We start from the raw sequence: 14,380 nt of genomic DNA on the forward strand, positions 1-14,380 counted from the left end.
CTACTGGGCCACCACGTTGAAGTTAAACTTAGTGCCAGGAGGGAGGTCACGGATCACCAAGCAACACCATAGGGGACGGGACCCGGACGTGCTCCCCTCCAGTGGCAGCGATACCCCGAGATTTGGTTAACCCGGTTATCAGCGTCTGCTTATTGACTGAGTGAGTACCTGAGTGACCCCACGACATCCCACCGAGTCTCGGGGCCTTCCCCTACCTTTGGAGGGCCACAACACCTTCCTGCCCCACTCCATCACCCCGGGTACTCCAACGGCAGCGGCGATACTCCCAATTACTGTACACCACGGGTGGCGTTACGAACTCTCTCTCCCCTGTAAATACCCCCTTCTTCATTCGAGTGTGGCCCCTAGCCCCCGGGTCCGGAGACCCTTGAGCCATGAATAATTACCCCCGGATCTAAGCAGTTCGGACCACTGCTGGGGCGGCACAAACGTCTGGAACACCATTCTAAGTCTGAACTGGGTGCAAAAACCTAAAAAAAAGTCACTATATAGAGAGAAGGTATGCACACCAGTGACTATGTAAGGGGAATACATGTAGAGCAGAAACTGCTGTGTGAATACTGGCCTGAAAAATACAATAGCTATATGTGAAAATGAAAATATGACAATGGTATCTGCATTACTGCCATGAACATATGAATAAAGAGAAATGTAGCTATTAAATTGATCAATGCAACAGAGCCCCAAAACCTCGTCACGGTATTCAGTATTAAGTGGTGTGTATGGACATTAGTAAACATTTATTTTAAAGCGGACCTGTTCTATTAGTTGTTAAAAGTGTGACCCAACACAATTAGATTCATCACAAGGGACTGTCGCCACAGCAAAGATGGTCATTGCATTACCGCTGCTTCCAAGTATGCTGAGTTTTCTTTTTTCTTTATGTAAAGCCCACTGAACAGTTCCATAGATATAGGTCTTTTTCGGTGTTAATATTTATGGTATTTACAAAGAGGAGGGGCTCACAGGATCCTCAGGGGCGTGTCTTTAGACTGCTCTGAATAATTATCATGTGAGCACCGCCCCTTTGTAAATACCATAAAAATTAGGATTTATTAAGGCCGATAGCTCTGGAATCAGATGCTTAATAGAAAAAAAAAAGGTGAAATAATCAGGGGAGGAATAGGAATAAAATACGAGAACAAAACTGGACACCATCAATTTACAAATTGCAAAATAAATAAATTTAATGAAAAATTGCATAAAGGTTCCTAAATTAATTGTCGAGTGATATTTTGATTATGTGCACCTATATATCTAACATATTATGGGGGATTAATATTTATTATTATTTTGAAATGTAGGCTTTATTATAAATTATATTATATATATATATATATACATATAGATATATACACATATATATATATATATATATATATATATATATATATATATATATATATACACACATATATATATATATATACACACACACACATATGCATATGTGGCGCCCTGGACTAGCCAGGTCGTCACAGGTACTACAACACACACCCCCACCCTGAGACAGGCACATCAGCCAGACACAAAATCCTTGTTGCCTCCCTCCAGGGGCTGATGTCCACACCAGGTGGGGTGGAGCCAGGCGGTTGGCCCCACCCACTGAGGAGTTCACAGTCCTGGAGGCGGGAGAAGGAAGTCGGTTGAGATCAGTTCAGTGATTGAGGAGTGAAGTAGAAGTGGTGGAGCAAACTGACCGTGTCTGGGTGTGTGGCCCGGGCACCAAGAGCAAGGTTGGCAGACAGTGGTGGCCATCTGCAGGAGAGGCAGATCAACGCGGAACCGTAGGACTGGGGACAGGCGGTGGCCCGCCGGTACCGAACCGGGGAGCGAAGTGAAGCCAGCACACACAGGCAGGGCCTGCGGACCCCGACCAGGCTTGGAGTCGCCATTAGAGGTCAAATCCGTCAGTGACCGGAACCCCAGGGGTTTCCTAACAGCCAAGACCCGATTGAAGGCAACCGTCCAACCAACAGAAGGAAATACAGCTACCGCCACAGCTAGAGTTCCAAGGGCCAGAGCCTGCGGGCAAAAGGGCTCCTCCGGCACATATATACGCTGGGGAGCGGTTACCAGTGGGAATCCATCGGGACCGAACATACACAAAGGTGCAGGGAAAGGCAGCCACCACTAACCGTCCAGGAGAAGCCACAGCAGCCGGCTGCGGGACCTGTCCATCCAGCCGTTTGGTTTACCAGATACTTTGCGTACCTTTGTGGCTGAGTGAGTACTACCGTGCCGTCTGGCACCGCACTGCGCAGTCCAAGCGACCCTGCACCCATCCAACCCTGCCTCCCTGTCATCTCACCGGGCCCCGGGACCACCAACCCCTACCCACAGAGGGGGAAAACAACATCCCAGCTGCTCCCTGCCATCGCTCCCGGGATCCCCGTCACCAGCAGCGGTGGTGCCCAACCTCATCACAACCCATGGGTGGCGTCACGGACCAAATCCCCAAACCAAACTACCCCCCTTTCACTCATGGGCGAGGAGCGCCGCTCGAGTCCCTGGATCTGGCCCACCGCTCGAGCCACCGAGCAGCCATCGCAGCAGCGCCGTACCCGAGCGTTAGTGAGCGCAGTGCAGCGGCGTCCTTCCCCACCCGCGACAACTTGGCGTCACAAACAGGATTTTACCATTCTGCCGGCTGGTAGAAGTGCGCCTTGTGCCCCGCCGGCGGTGTCCGGCCGAAAAAAATTCAGAATCCGCAATCTTGGGCGTGAAGATTTTCCCGCTCGAGCTTCTTCTCGAGCAGTGGAGGCGTGAAAGCCGAAGCCCCGCCCCTGAAGAGGAGGTGCCGAGAAAAGACCAAGGGGGGGCGGTTACAAGATGTCTGCGCCTGACGGAGAGAAGATGTCCGTGTCTGGCGGAGGAGCGCTGGCCGCAGGAGCGGCAGTGCTTAGCGGCCGCATGTAATTAGCGCCGCAGAAGTGCAGGGACGCGCGCCGCAGAAGTGCAGGGACGCCAGGACTATGCCGGAACACGTTCCTGGACCCAGCAGCAAGACGTGCCAGGAGCTCCAGGCCACAGTCCACTCCATGATGGCGGAGTGGACGTCGGAGAAGAAGGGCCTGGCTACAACCGTGTGGGCATGCGAAGTGGAGGTGGTTTCCGAGGAGCCGGTAAGCGACCCCACGCCCCTATGTCCCTGAGGGAATGGCTGCTGCGTCTGAGGGGCCCGGCCTGCTGCCATCCACTATGCCACCTGCCTTACTGCCCATGCCCGCGGCCACCGCCCCGACCGACCCGTTACCACTGTCACCGGTAGCGGAGCCCGTAGCGTCTGTGGGAGAGGGCCCAGACCTACGGCCCCTGGGCCTTACCTTTACCACCGCCCTGGCACCCGTCCCGGCTTCCATCCTGGCCGCGACGGAGATGATGACGGCTCCGGCAGTCCGCCCGGCCGCAACAGAGGCAATCATCGACCCGACGCCAGCACCGCAAGCCACGCTGACCGCTTCCAGACACCCGGCCTCGGATGAGGCACCGCAGGGACGTAGCTGCCAAGCGGCAGAGCAGGCCACGTCACAGCAGGGCCCCTCACTACTGGAGGTGCCGGTCGTAGCCGGCACGGAAGGACTCCGGCTGGGCCCGTCCCCCCCACCGGCTGACCAGGAGCGGCGGCCATGGCAGCTGTGCCCTAAGACTGCTGCTTGGAGAAAAAGGATGCGGCAGCGGTCCACCGTTGCAAACTGTTGTCCCCGTTGGGACCACCAGTACCGGTAACCTGTTAAGCAAATGAATGAATCAACCAAGTAAATCATCTGATTATCCGTCTGAAGAGAACCGTCCCCGTTGGGACTGGAGTTGTTGTCCCCTGATTAACCGTTGATTAGCCCCCATCGTGCATAAGAAACTGCTTATGGACATGCCTGAGAACTTGCAGGGCACCCACAAACTGGTGGGATTGTAAATATGTTGGGGCATGTTTCCGTTGCCGCCTCCGGAGAGGCTGATTTGGAGGATGGGCCTGGAGGAAAGTGATGGCCCAGGCCCGCCACTACCGCAACCGGTGGCAATCCTCCGGGGGTCAGGGGTCCCCCATGGACGTGGGGTCCTCTGAAGTGACAGCCGGGTGCGAGGCACCGTACCCGTTCCCGCTCGGGCAGCCTGGATCTGGACTGGGGTCAAGGGGTGCTGCCCACTTCTTAGGGGCAGCATCAGGGCTAGGTTGCTTGGGTGGGAGAGCGGAAGCCGTCCGTTATTATTAAAAGTAAATGTAAATATCTATGTGTTTTTGCAACGTTCAAGATGACCTGAAGTATGCTTAATATTTACCGTTACATGTTATTTATTATTTTTACAGTTAAAAAGAAAAATAAAACCGGTGATGGACGGGCAGCCCTTGGACGGTCTGCCGTTAACCAAGGGGGAATGTGGCGCCCTGGACTAGCCAGGTCATCACAGGTACTACAACACACACCCCTACCCTGAGACAGGCACATCAGCCAGACACAAAATCCTTGTTGCCTCCCTCCAGGGGCTGATGTCCACACCAGGTGGGGTGGAGCCAGGCGGTTGGCCCCACCCACTGAGGAGTTCACAGTCCTGGAGGCGAGAGAAGGAAGTCGGTTGAGATCAGTTCAGTGAGTGAGGAGTGAAGTACAAGTGGAGGAGCAAACTGACCGTGTCCGGGTGTGTGGCCCGGGCACCAAGAGCAAGGTTGGCAGACAGTGGTGGCCGTCTGCAGGAGAGGCAGATCAACGTGGAACTGTAGGACCGGGGACGGGCGGTGGCCCGCCGGTACCGAACCGGGGAGCGAAGTGAAGCCAGCACACACAGGCAGGGCCTGCGGACCCCGACCAGGCTTGGAGTCGCCATTAGAGGTCAAATCCGTCAGTGACCGGAACCCCAGGGGTTTCCTAACAGCCAAGACCCGATTGAAGGCAACCGTCCAGCCAACAGAAGGAAATACAGCTACCGCCACAGCTAGAGTTCCAAGGGCCACAGCCTGCGGGCAAAAGGGCTCCTCCGCCACATATATACGCTGGGGAGCGGGTTACCGGTGGGAATCCATCGGAACCGAACATACACAAAGGTGCAGAGAAAGGCAGCCACCATTAACCGTCCAGGAGAAGCCACAGCAGCCGGCTGCGGGACCTGTCCATCCAGCCGTTTGGTTTACCAGAGACTTTGCGTACCTTTGTGGCTGAGTGAGTACTACCGTGCCGTCTGGCACCGCACTGCGCAGTCCAAGCGACCCTGCACCCATCCAACCCTGCCTCCCTGTCATCTCACCGGGCCCCGGGACCACCAACCCCTACCCACGGAGGGGGAAAACAACATCCCAGCTGCTCCCTGCCATCGCTCCCGGGATCCCCGTCACCAGCAGCGGTGGTGCCCAACCTCACCACAACCCGTGGGTGGCGTCACGGACCAAATCCCCAAACCAAACTACCCCTTTTCACTCACGGGCGAGGAGCGCCGCTCGAGTCCCCGGATCTGGCCCACCGCTCGAGCCACCGAGCAGCCATCACAGCAGCGCTGGACCCGAGCGTTAGTGAGCGCAGCGCAGCGGCGTCCTTCCCCACCCGCGACATTATATATATATATATATATATATATATTTACCGCCCCCGTAGCAGCACCCGAGCCACTCGGATCCGTAGCTGCGGTGGCTCGAGGGGTCTTCGGACCCGGGGGGTCCACGCGAACACTCGAATCAAAAAGGAGTGGGGGAATATATATACACGGGATTAGGAAAGTTCGTGATGCCGCCCACGGTGCGTGGTAAATTAGAGTACCACCGCTGCTGTTGGGGATGCCTGGTGGTGATGGTATGGCAGCAAGGTGTTTTAAAACCTCCGTGGGTAGGGGGTGTTTGCCCCGGGAGCCCGGTCATGGTGATGAAGGGGATCCGTTGGGGTAGGAAAAGGGTTTTTCAGTGTACTCACTTAGTCCAGAAATAATCACACCGACAGCTTGTAAACTAGAGTTCTGAGCACTACAGTAGCTGGGAGGGAGCACGCTTGGGTCCGCACCCTTGGTGTTGCAGTTAGTCTATGGCCCTTTCCTTCGCACCTGTGTTTTCTTCTTTGGACCCTCAAGCCTGATACTTTTCGGGTCCCGCTCACCCGTATGGCTAACTGAGTGAGCTTGCTCTCAGGGTCCATGCGTAGTATTTCTTTGGACTGTATTGGGAAAGTCCTATCCCATCGGTGCGCTAGTACCCCGATTTTGGAGCAGGTTGGGGATGACACTTGAACTCTTCACCCCCGTCGGGTAAATTGCCAGGACGCGTGAAGCTACTTCCTGGCCTGGGGTCCATGTACCCCGTCGTGCCCTGGCCCCTGCCCGGTGATAGCCCAAGGCCGCCGGCTGCCTTCCTCAGCAAACAGTGGCCCTTGACACTATCCCCTGCGACCGAGGTCCAGCTCCTACCAGGCCCAGACCAACGTCTGCCACATAGGATCCAGGACCCCAGCTCCCACCCGTAACCTTTCCTCTCAAGAGTCACTACACACTGTCCTGCTTTTGACACTTCCCACCTCTCCTTACCAACCCCCCAATTGGGTGGCCCTATTCCCTTAAGGCCCCCCAATGGTGTGTCTGGTGGATATGGTGTGAAGCGTTTCCCAGGGTTTTGATTGGCTCAGCTGTTAGCAACACCAAAGGACCAGGACCCGTAACCAAGGAGGATTGGATACTGTGCTGAAGGGCAGATTGCACAATACCCTGTGACAACCTGATAGGCCAGGGCGTCACACATATATATATATGTATATATATATATATATATATATATATATATATATATATATATAAAATATATATATATATATATATATATATATAGATATATATATATATATAAAATATAAAATATATATATATATATATAAAATATATATAAAATATATATATATATAGAATATATATAAAATATATATATAAAATATATATAAAATATATATATATATATATAAAATATATATATATATATAAAATATATTATATATATATATATATATAAAATATATATAAAATATATATATATATAAAATATATATATATAAAATATATATAAAATATATATATACATATATATATAAAATATATATATATATATATATATATATATATATATATATATATATATATATATATATATATACACATACATACCTGCATACATTGTAGTAAATTCTCCTGAACAAAAGGCAGCAGAAGGGTTACAGTAAAAGCAAGCCAGACCTCCCAAATTATCAAATATGGATAGGATAGTAATGTAATTAATAATTAATGAATAAACACATCTAATTGGTTTCTATAAACTTTCCTCTTGGATATGTTTAGATTTGTGATTTTTTTTTTTCTATATGCTATACTGCATGTGGCCAGTAGGGGGCACAATAAGTACATTTACCTGTGGGCAGAGCGGAGATTGTGACGGCTAGTGAAAAATAAGTGATAAATGATAGAATATCCTTCATCGTCAACTAGGAAAAAAAAAATAAAGTGATCCTCAGTTACTGTATGGTTTGTTAGGTGCAATAATTTATACAAATGCATGCATATGGGCTCCTATATGTGCATATACTGAAGGTATCCTTGGCATCTGCTGCCATGCTGTTAGCAGCCGATCCATCACGCCACAACAATGGCATGCTGTTTGTGAATAGGTGAGGGTGACATACAGATAGGGAATTTAGATTATGAGCCCCAATGGGGACAGTGTTGCCAATGTATGTAAAGCGCAGTGGAATTAATAGCGCTATATAAATGAATATTAGTGACCTTTGTCCCCTGTGAAATGCTGCAAAACACTTATTTACTTTTCATTGTATGCACTGCTACTGACCAGCCACAAGAGGCCGCAAGAGACTGGTTACTATAGCAACATCTCAATGGACTTCGAGGGCTGAGGAGGCGGTGTGTGTGAGCTGCAGGGAAAGCGAGAGAATATGCCTATTGGTCAGTGGGTTTGGCAATGGGTTAGTCCATGGGCCGATCAGTGGGTTGGTCCGTGCTGGTCCGTGATGTCATCGCTGGGTGGATCCGTGATGTCATCAGTGAGCTTGGAGGACAGGAATCAGCAGTCATCTTGGATGTGTATCACACAGATGATATACAGTATCTAAAACTGGCTCATGTAAGGAGAATCGATTTCATTGGACATTTTCCCCACAATCCCCTCTCTCTCGAGGTTAATTAAGTATCTGATCCAACGGCCTTCCTCAACATCAGCAATTAAGGGTATTCAGAGGGTTTATGGGATTTGTTTGTGTTTAGGTGGATACGTTGTGATCTCTTGTGCTGCACCACCGGTACGGCTCGTACACACACACACACACACACACACACACACACACACACACACACACACACACACACACACATACACACACATACTACGGCTTCCCAGAGGGATTACTAGGTATTAGGCGACTGTTCAGACAGGTTAGGTAAAGGTTGGTGAGAAGGCGACAAATATCGCAGTTACGGGTGGCGCAGCACAGGGGCACCGGCCTTAGGCCTTGTATTTATATTGTTTTTTTCTCTGGATGCCTGTTTTGTAAAGTAAAGCAATCCTTTATCAGTTCAACTACCTAGAGTTACTTTCCTGGTGCGTGGTTTTGCTGTATACTGGGTTGCCCACCCTGCACACGACTTGCATGTTCATGAGTCCACTGAAAAACAATGGTGTGCTAAATTTTTATCAGGAAACTGTAAAGAAAAATAATGTCAGGACATCTGTTCACGAGCTCCACCAATCTAGAGTCAGACAGATAATGTACAAATAGAGGGAACTCTAAACTGATATTACCCTCCTCAGAAATGGTCGAAAATGAGAGATCACTCCAAGAATTAGGTGTATAATAAAATAATAATAATATTAAAGTTACAAAGGAACCCAAGGTACCATCTAAGCAACTAAAGCTCTCTAGCATTAGCTAATATTATTATTCAGGAGTCCACTGAAAAATAGTGGTGTGCCAAATATTTATCAGCAAACTCAAAAGAAAAATGTCAGGACATCTGTCCATGATCTCTACCAATCCAGAGTCAGACAGATTGTGCACAAATAGAGGGAAATCAAGACTGATTTAACCCTCCCCAGGAATGGTGGAAAATGAAGATTCACTCCAAGTGCTAGGTGAATAATAATAATAATAATAATAATAATAATAATAATAATAATAATAATAATAAAGTCCCAAAGAAACCCAAGGTACATTCCAAGCAACTAAAGTCCTCGCTAGCATTAAGGGTGCTTTACACGCTGCGACATAACTAGCGATTGCTAGCGATGTCGCGAGCGATAGCACCCACCCCCGTCGTTCGTGCGATATGTGGTGATCGCTGCCGTAGCGAACAATATCGTTATGGCAGCGTCACACGCACATACCTGCTGAGCGACATCCCTGGATACACCGAACAATCCCTCCTTCAAGGGGGAGGTGCGTTCGGCGTCATAGCGACGTCACTAATCAGCCGCCCAATAGCAGAGGAGGGGTGGAGATGAGCGGCTGAAACATCCCACCCACCTCCTTCCTTCCTCATTGCCGATGGACGCAGGTAAGGAGATGTTCGTCGTTCCTGCGGTGTCACACACAGCAATGTGTGATGCCGCAGGAACGACGAACAACCAGCGGCATGCACCACCAACGATATTATGAAAAGGAGCGACGTGTCAACGATCAACGATTTTTGAAGTTTTTGCGATCGTTGATCATCGCTCTTAGCTGTCACACGCTGCGATGTCGCTAACAACGCTGGATGTGCGTCACTAACGACGTGACCCCGACGATATATTGTTAGCGATGTCGCAACGTGTAAAGCACCCTTTAGCTAATGTTAATGATCATGAATACAGAAAAAAACAATGGTGAGTTAAATTTTATCAGAAAAATTGAAAGTTAAATGTGAGGACATCTGTCCATGACCTCCACCAATCCAGAGTTTGACAGATTGTATACAAATGGAGGGGATTAAAGACCATTATTACCCTCCCCAGGAATGGTGGAAAATGAAAGATCACTGCAAGAGCTAGGTGTATAATAATAATTAATTCACAAAGGAACCCATGATACCCTCCAAGCAACTAAAGGCCTCTATAGCATTAGATAATATTAAGGAACCCAAGATACCTTCCAAGCAACTAAAGGCCTCTATAACATTAGCTAATGGTAGTGTTCATAAGTCCAATTAAAAACAATAGTGAGTTGAATTTTAATCAGAAAAATCTAAAGAAAAATGTGAGGATATCTGTCCATGAACTTTACATTCCAGAGTCAGATTATATACAAATGGAGGGAATTCAAGACCGTTATTACCCTCCCCAGGAGTAGTGGAAAATTAAAGATCACTCCAAGAGCTAGGTGTATAATAATAATAATGATGATAATTAATTGTATTATTAATATATTATTATGGAACCCAGGGAACCCTACAATCAACGAAAGGCCTCTCTAGCATTAGGTAATGTTAAGGATCCCAAGGTACCCTCCAAGCAACTAAAGGCCTCTATACCATTAGCAAATGTTAATATTCAAGATATCACTGAAAAACAATGGTGTGCTAAAAGTTATCAGAAAAAAAATAAAGAAAAATATCAGTACATCTGTCCATGAGCTCCACCAATCCAGTGTCAGACAGATTGTGTACAAATGGAGGGAATTTAAGAATGTTATTACATTCCCCAGGAGTGATCAAAAATGAGAGATCACTCCTAGAGCTAGGTGTATAATAATAAAAACAACAATAAAGTCACCAAGGAACCCAAGGTACCTTCCAAGTAACTAAATGCCTCTCTAGCAACAGCTAATGTTAATGTTCATGAGTCCACTAAAAAACAATGGTGTGCTAAATTTTATCAGAAAAATCTAAAGAAAAATGTCAGCACATTTGTCCATGAGCTCCACCAATCCAGAGTTTGACAGATTGCGTACAAATAGAGGGAATTTAAGAATGTTATTACACTCCCCAGGAGTGATCGAAAATGAAAGATCACTCCAAGAGCTAGGTGTATAATAAAATAATAATATAAAATAATAATAATAATAATAATGATGTCACAAAAGAATCCAAGGTACTCGCCAAGTAACTAAAGGCCTCGCTATGTTAGAAAACAATGTTGCACTGAACTTAATGAGAAAAATCTATAGAACATCTGTCCATTTGCTCCATCAATCCAGAATTTGACAGATTGTGTACAAATGGAGGGAATTTAAGAATGTTATTACACTCCCCAGGAGTGATCGAAAATGAAAGATCACTCCAAGAGCTAGGTGTATAATAAAATAATAATATGAAATAATAATAATAATAATAATGATGTCACAAAAGAATCCAAGGTACTCGCCAAGTAACTAAAGGCCTCGCTATGTTAGAAAACAATGTTGCACTGAACTTAATGAGAAAAATCTATAGAACATCTGTCCATTTGCTCCATCAATCCAGAATTTGACAGATTGTGTACCAATGGAGGGAATTTAAAACTGTTATTACCCTCCCCACCCCAGGAGTGGTGAAAAATGAGAGATCACTCCAAGAGCTAGGTGTAGTATAATAAAGTCACAAAGGAACCCAAGGTACCCTCCAAGCAACTAAAGGCCTTGCTAGCATTAGCTAATGTTAATGTTAATGAATCCACAGAAAAACAATTTAATCAGAAAAAGCTAAAAGAAAATTATCAGGACATCTGTCCATGAGCTAAATCTCAAGAGAACGTGGGTCACACAGCAAGACAATGACCCAAGCACACAAGGTGTTCTGCAAAAAAATGGTTACATAAACGAACGCCTCCTGCTAATAATAAAGATGTCCCTTTAAGACGTTTCCCCTCACATCTGGCGTCACCACATGGCACAGAACCGCGGTGTATAATTTATGAGACTGGTAGAACATTTCTGCGGTTGGCTCACTTCCAGGCGGCAGTATCCGTGAAGCTGGCGACATTTCACAGAGGTAATGGGCAATTTGTATGACTTAACTTGTCGTCCTTAAGGAGGAGGCTCGGAGCAGCCTGTACGGGCGCTGGGGGATTACGCTCCAAGCCTCCAGCAGATGTCTGCAATGTAAAATTGATTAAAAAAGCCTCAGAAATGATGTTGTGTTCTGGCTGATGAGAGGTTATGGGTTTATCTAACGAGACAAGTCATATGGCGTGGAAATCCAAGAGCAGCGAGCAGGTAACGGGACCGCACACCGGCACATTTTATGGGGCCCTCTCACCAGACTGAATCCTCTAAGGCTATGTTCACAAACTCCTTGTATTAATAGCAAACATTTCCCATAGGAATGAATAGGAAGAGTTTTTGGCGCAGTGATCTCTGTGGGAACATAGCATAAAGATTTCTCTCCGCTAAGAATATTCAATCTGATGTTCATTGTTCCAGATTATTTGGATTATTCTATCATTAAGAGTTCCTCTTACTGGAAGTAAAGGGCCAAGGCCGACCCCTGATAACAGCCCATAGTATTATCCTCCTCCACTAAACTGTACAGCGGGCACAATGCAGTCAGGGGGTAACGTTCTCCTGGAATAACCAAACCCAGACTCCTCCATCAGACGCAGATAGAGCAGTGTGATCCGTCACTGCACAGAACACGTCTCCTTCAGAGGCCAGTGGTGGCAGCTTTACATTGCTCCATCCGACGCTCAGCATTGTGCCTGGTAGTGTACAGCTCGGCATTGTGCTTGGTGATTTGCGGCTTGGCATTGTGCTTGGTGATGTACGGCTCGGCATTGTGCTTGGTGATGTACGGCTCAGCATTGTGCTTGGTAATGTACGGCTCGGCATTGTGCTTGGTAATGTACGGCTCGGCATTGTGCTTGGTAATGTACGGCTCGGCATTGTGCTTGGTGATGTACGGCTCGGCATTGTGCTTGGTGATGTAGGGCTCGGTATTGTGCTTGGTGGTGTATGGCTCAGCATTGTGCTTGGTGATGTACGGCTCGGCATTGTGCTTGGTGAGGTACGGCTCGGCATTGTGCTTGGTGATGTACGGCTCGGCATTGTGCTTGGTGATGTACGGCTCGGCATTGTGCTTGGTGATGTACGGCTCGGCATTGTGCTTGGTGATGTACGGCTCAGCATTGTGCTTGGTGATGTACGGCTCGGCATTGTGCTTGGTGATGTACGGCTCGGCATTGTGCTTGGTGATGTACGGCTCGGCATTGTGCTTGGTGGTGTACGGCTCGGTATTGTGCTTGGTGGTGTATGGCTCGGTATTGTGCTTGGTGATGTACGGCTCGGTATTGTGCTTGGTGATGTAGGGCTCGGCATAGTGTTTGGTGATGTACGGCTGCAGCTCTCAGCCTTGAAGCCCCCGGTGGGCGCGGCGTTTGCTCTGATGGTACCAGAGGAGGTATTCATGCCATTATGGGGTCAGCAGAGCGGTGGTGACTCTTCTGCCCTTTCTTTCTCAGCACTCGCCGCCCCCCCCCCCCCCCCCCCCCGCTCTGTAACGTTACGGGGTCTCCACTTCATGGCTGAGTTCCTGTGGTTCCTTCCACTTCTCAATAATATGTCACATGTGATGGGGGAGGATTTAGGAGAGAAAAAAAATGTTATAAACAGACTTGTTACCCTGGTGGTCCCTATGACAGAGCTTTCTTGGTATCAGTATGTTCTGCACCACCGGCCGCTCTGTCCCATTAGTAAAGGCAGACGGCATGGCGAGGGGCCAGAGGTTATACACCGGGGAGGCGAGGGGCCAGAGGTTATACACTGGGGAGGCGAGGGGCCAGAGGTTATACACTGGGGAGGCGAGGGGCCAGAGGTTATACACTGGGGAGGCGAGGGGCCAGAGGTTATACACCGGGGAGGCGAGGGGCCAGAGGTTATACACTGGGGAGGCGAGGGGCCAGAGGTTATACACCGGGGAGGCGAGGGGCCAGAGGTTATACACCGGGGAGGCGAGGGGCCAGAGGTTATACACCGGGGAGGCGAGGGGCCAGAGGTTATACACCGGGGAGGCGAGGGGCCAGAGGTTATACACCGGGGAGGCAGAAAGTATCCGGATGTTATACAGTGAGGGACCGGATGATATACACCGAGGGGGCAAATGTTATACACTAGGGGAGAGGGGCCGGATGATATACACCGGGCAGGCGAAGGGGCCGAATGTTATACACCGAAGTGGAACGTGTTTGAATGTTATACACAGAGGGGCCGAAAGCTATACACCAAGGATGGGAGGGGAGGGGGGGCGAATGTTATACACTGGGGGAAAAATGTCCAGATGTTAAACACCGGGGGGCCAGATGCTGTACACCAGGGAGGCAAGAGGCCAGATCCTATATACCGGAAGGGGCTGAATGCTATACACCAGGGGGCAGAGGGGCCGAATGCTATACACCAGGGGGGCAAGGGGCTGAATGCTATACACCAGGGGGCAGAGGGGCCGA

The sequence above is a fragment of the Anomaloglossus baeobatrachus genome, chromosome 9 (genome assembly GCF_048569485.1).
Source record: "Anomaloglossus baeobatrachus isolate aAnoBae1 chromosome 9, aAnoBae1.hap1, whole genome shotgun sequence".
Classification (NCBI taxonomy): Eukaryota; Metazoa; Chordata; class Amphibia; order Anura; family Aromobatidae; genus Anomaloglossus; species Anomaloglossus baeobatrachus.